We start from the raw sequence: 5,779 nt of genomic DNA, 5'->3' as shown, positions 1-5,779 counted from the left end.
CATCAACATTCCCACCGAAACGATCAGGAGGATTTATTGGGCAACGTGGGGGAGGTGTACCAGCATTTGCTACAGCAACAGCATTTGTAGCAGCCTGTTGTTGCAAAGCAATCACAGCTTGAGTTAAGTGCTGTACCTGTGCTAGCATTTCCTCCATGGGGTCCACACCTCCGGTTGCTCCGTCTTCCATGGTGGGGATGTGTGAGCGTTGTTTGTGTGTCACGGCAGGACCAGGGGGGGTGACACAAGCAAGCAAAAGTCCAGGAACAGTCCGAGGTCAAGCCGGGCAAATCAGGTAGCAAGGTTCAAGCAGGTTTAAATCACAGTCCAAAAGCAGGGTCAGACATACCAAAGTTTCAAGTCCATAAATCACAACAATACCAGAGGAGTCAGAGATGAACGCAGGGTCAACAAAGCCGAAGGTCAAAAGCCAAGGATCAAGCCGAGAAGAATTCAACAAGGTCTGGAGCAGAGATGCAAGGATTCAGGTCTTGAACAAACGACGTTGCCAGCACAAATGACTGCTGGCAACAGACTTGCATATATACAGTGCTAGCTAATCAACTCATTAGCTAGCCAGGAGTGAGGACAGGATCCTGTCAGTAATCAGGGCTAAGAGATCTTCTGGCACGCATGCGTGCATTCTGCCTTCGCTCTCTCAGCTGTTGTCTTCTTACATTCCTGAGCCTGGTTACAGGTGGAGGCGAGTCTGATGATGAATTACTGGGCTGCAGCAGAGACTGATCCCTTGCAGGTGTTCCCTGGGAGGCTCTATCCTCCTCACCACTTAGATAGCTTTCAGCTACAGGATCCAGTCTTTGCCTTTCTGCTGCAGTACTGTCCTCAGGAGCCTGTTCAGGATCCCGCCCCTGCCCTGCATTTTCTGGATACTAGTGCACTTTCCGAGGTACTTTTTTACTGCGCATCTTCGGCGGGATGCCACGAGTTGGCCACGGGTGCGCTACGCTTCCCAGATGTTGGGGTGTGATTGCACCCCGAAAATCCGCCTGACATTCGTGCCTTTAGCGCAGCAAATCCTGTGTGTGACCGGGGCCTTGGAAGTTCATAAGGAAGGAATCATATCTTTATGTTTGCTGGGCTTACAGTGCAAACCTGAGCAGAGTTACACCCTTGTAAGCCCACTGAATTCAATTCATTCATTAGTTTTGTACTGAAAGGTCTAGAGTGGATTCAGAGAAATCATTGAGTAGAAAAATGACTTGGACAAGAATATAAGAGAAGCCATGCTGGATCAGGCCAAAGGCCCATCCAGTCCAACACTCTGTCACACAGTGGCCAAAAAAACCCAGGTGCCGTCAGTAGGTCTAACAGCCAGGCCTGAATCCCAGAAGACCTCCCATTGTTGCCCCCCAAGCACCAAGAATACAGAGCATCACTGCCCCAGACATAGTGTACTATTATACCTTGTGGCTAATAGTCACTAATGGACCTCTGCTCCATATGTTTATCCAATCCTTTCTTGAAGCTGTCTGTGCTTGTAGCTGCCACCACTTCCTGTGGCAGTGAATTCCACGTGCTTTCCTCTTTGGGTGAAGAAGTACTTCCTTTTATCTGTTCTAAGCCTACTGCTCATTAATTCCATTGAGTGCCCACAAGTTCTTGTATTGTGAGAAAGGGAGAAAAGTACTTCTTTCTCTACCTCCTCTATCCCATGCATAATTTTGTAAACCTCCATCGTGTCACCCCTCAGTCATCGTTTTTCCAAGCTAAAAAGCCCTAACCTCTTTAACATTTCTTCATGGGGAAGGTGTTCCATCCCTGTAATAATTTTAGTTGTTATTTTCTGCACTTTTCCCAATGCTACACTATCGTTTTTTTAGGTGCAGTGACCAGAACTGTACATAGTACTTCAAATGAAGTTGCACCATCAAATTATACAGGGGCATTATGATACTGACTGATTTGTTTTCAATCCCCTTCCTAATAATCCCCAGCATAGCATTTGCCTTTTTTATTGCAGTCACAGACTGAGGCAATCCTGTACCTTTACTTCATGTACACTTTTCTCTAGGTGTTGCTGGGGTAATCCTTTGGTCTCCAAAACAGCTCACAGCATTGTTCTCCCCCTTTGATTTTGTCCTCACAGCAACAGCTCTGTGGGGTAGGTTAGGCTGAGAAAGAGTGACATGTTGAAGGTTATGCTGCGTGATAATTTACTGCTCACCCTCTACCTATATGTTTGGACTGGTAATTTTTGTTTTTGTCTCTGTCTTGACTCTAATTGGGCCTTCCTGGCAACTAACCCCTCCCCTTTTTATATGTAATGGCTGAGGAAGTTCTGTTTCACTGTATCTGAAGAAGTGTGCTTGCACACAAAAGCGTATACCTTAAATAAAACTTAGTTGATCTTAAAAGTGCCACTGGACTCAAACTTTGTTTTTCAGGCTGAAGGTTATGCAGAGAGCTTCCATGGCAGAGTGGAGATTTGAACCTAGCAAGACTGAGTCCAAGAACACCTCCAAACTGAGCTCATTCAAGGTGAATATAACAGCATCAAAATATGACCCTTTCAGTAACAGGTGAACCTCTGTATCCTGTTACTTTATCTGCTCAGCCTCAGCACTTTCACTTTTTTAGTATTCTGCCTGAGTTTGTTCATCCTTCATCTGTAGCACTACCCACACCACTGCCTGAGTTCATCCTTCATCTGTAGCACTACCCACATACCTACTGAAGGAATCAACTGATGCTCCCAGATTTCAAGGGAGAAAAAATTGAGCTGGGGCAGTCATAAGAACATAAGAGAAGCCAATGTTGGATCAGGCCAATGGCCCATCCAGTCCAATACTCTGTCACACAGTGGCCAAAAATCCCAGGTGCCATCAGGAGGTCCACCAGTGGGGCCAGGACACTAGAAGCCCTCCCACTGTTGCCCCCCCAAGCACCAAGAATACACAGCATCAGAACACAGAGTCATCAGTGCATTGATGGCATTGACCTCCATATGTATGAACAATCTTTCTCAGTAGCTGCATACAATGTTGGGGACAAGAAGAAATGTCCAGATCATGGGTTGGCAACTCCTGGCACATGTGCTGACAGTGGCTTACCAAGACTATATTGCTTGGCAAGCACCCAGGGCCAGACCCCCAAGAAACTGGGGCATTGGCAGCAGTGCTGGGGCTACAGTGCAAGAAAAGGCAGTAGGCATAGCTTATGCTCATCATCACCTCCCAGATATGCACAGCTGCCATCCAAGTCCAAGAGGAACCCTTGAGATGCTGGTAGTGCTACTGGGGCTCAGCTTGCTGTAAGCACGGCCACCTCTAAGCATGGCTCTGTAAGCATAACCTCACCACCACTGCCCTCCATTTGTTTGCCAGCTCACCATCATTAACACGGGTAGATCCTGAATTTTTTTCAGCATGTAGTCCAAAAAGGTTACCTAACCCTGCTTCAGACAATCCCAAGGCTAATTCTCAAGTAGGAGATCAACAGCCACATCAACGCTGGCCCACCAGGTAGGACCAAAACCACTGCTGTGTGTCTGCAAAGCGCCATCAAGTTGCAACCAACGTCTGGCAGCTCCATAGGGTTTTTAAGGCAAGAGACGTTTTGAGGTGGTTTGCCATTGCTTGCCTCTGCGTCACGACACTTTCTTTGCAGTCTCCCATTCAAGTTCTAACAAGGGCAGTTACAGAGATCTGATGAGATCAAGCTAGCCTGGGCCATCCAGGCCAGAACAAAACCACCGCTAAGAGTGGCTAAACCTGGGTTTTTTTCATTAGTTGAAGGGCTATTTTTGGGCAGGAACGCACAGGAACGGAGTTCCGGCTGGGTTCAGAGTTGGCCATGCCCACTACAGCCAAAACCTCTGCGTGCGTGGCTACAGAGGGAAGGCCTAGAGAGCAACCCCCCTCACGACTCTGAGGCAGGCAGGCCGGGGGGGGGGGCTGAAAGGGCCAAGGGCCAGCTTGCCCAGGCTCCCCGCAGCCGCAGGGCGCCCGGGCAAGCCAAAGGAAGGTATGGGGTGTGGCCTAATATGCTAATGAACTGTGCCATCAGGGTGTGGCCTAATAGGCTAATGAGTTCCTGTTGTTGGGTGTGGCCTATGATGCTAATGGGTTCCTGCTGGGCTTTTTCTACCCCCAAAGCCCTGATTAGTTGTATATTATTTTACAGGAAAGAAAACAAGCTGCGAATGTATACTTATAGACAAAACTCTGTGCTACAGGAACTTTGCTATATCTTAGCCCACAAAGAATGCTTTCCTATACATTTGCTCTAAATAGTGAAATGCATTGTAGAACACAGTTCAGCCTGTATTCTTAATCAAGCTTCATGTCATGAAAACGTCACCCAAAATCTACTGAATCATTTCCTTTTCCTTATTGCTATGACTTGGACAAGAGCTAAGTAGAAGAAGGTTGGTTCTTCTATAAAGTTGCTTTGGATAAAAAACGAAAAAAGTGTGTGTGTGTGTGTGTGAGAGAGAGAGAGAGAGAGAGAGAATCAAATGAAAGGAACTTGCTCAAATGGCTCATGGAGCAAGATCTCAAAAGGAGTATTTATAACTGTGCTGAAAATAGGAAACGAATGGAACAGCTGAAACAACGGTCTTTTATGCAGCCCAGCAGCCAGAATCACCTATAAGCTGGGAAAGGTTTGGGGAAAGAAAAGAAATGAGGCTGGAGGTGTATTGTTCAGTGCAAGGAGCCTTCCTAAGAGTTAGCTGCTAGGGAGGTGTACGTTGCTCCATCAGCACCGTGAGTTTAAAAGCAAACCCCTGTCAGCTAGACGGTCCCAGCTGGGCATCTGCAGCTCCATCGTCAGAACACTTAGAACCCACCTACCACCAGGGGCACCGTTTTGCCACCCAGGAAGTGGAAGTGGGGTTCTTCAAAAGAGACAGCAACCCGCACCTGTTTTCCTGTTCCCACACATTCCAGACTGTAATTTATGGGGATCGAGCTGCAGCAGAACTTTTAGATATCTATCGCCTTTCATGTGTGAGCGGAAATCATTCAGGAAACCAAAAATGTAAGTCCCTTCTTAATAGGAAGGGTTACACAAAAGGTGTTGTTGTTTGGTGTAACTGCTGCTAAGAGGTGAAAAACCATTGTGGGAGATTGCGATGAAGATTTAGAGACACTGTATTGGTAACTATCTTTTCTTTTGGTCTGTGTGGTTAAGATGATAGATGACAAGGGTGTATTTATTTTAAAATGTAACTTATCGTTCCTTTGCCGGGAAGGACCAGTTCTGAATGCCTCCTTTTTCAAACAGCAGCCTGGAGGTACTGAGGTGGGGCTTAGAAGGGGGAAACAAACAAATCCCTATGAAGCTATGAATGGGGTGTGTGTGTTTGTCCGTCACTTGTAAGAAGCTTCCACATGGAGGTTTTCCTCTGAGCCTGCAGTTCAGCGTTTTAACCACTTGAGCCACCGCAGCTCTAAACCTGCACTAATCATTCTTTTGCTGTCCCAAATCTGCTTTGCTCTAATCTTTTTGGAAATAACACAGTCCTGTGCCAACCTGGTTGTGGTGGTGAGTGTCAGACTACGATCTGGGAGGCCCAGGTTCAAATTCTCCACATTGCCATGGATACTTGCTGTGTGACCCTGGGCCAGCCGAACCTGCCTCACAGGGTTGTTTTGGAGATAAAATGGAGGAGAGGAGAATGATGTATGTTGCTTTGGGTTCCCTACTGGAGAGAAAGGTGGCCTGTAAATGAAGTAAGTAAACAAATAAGTCCAAGTGTGTTATCATAATGCTACCTGGACAGAAAGGGGGTCATTTTCTTGTCCTGTGGAAGTCC

This window comes from Gekko japonicus, unplaced genomic scaffold (assembly GCF_001447785.1).
Source record: "Gekko japonicus isolate JY-2015 unplaced genomic scaffold, Gekko_japonicus_V1.1 scaffold66, whole genome shotgun sequence".
In the NCBI taxonomy this organism is placed as follows: domain Eukaryota; kingdom Metazoa; phylum Chordata; class Lepidosauria; order Squamata; family Gekkonidae; genus Gekko; species Gekko japonicus.
The sequence above is the reverse complement of the archived record's forward strand: the minus strand, read 5'-3'. Positions refer to the sequence as shown.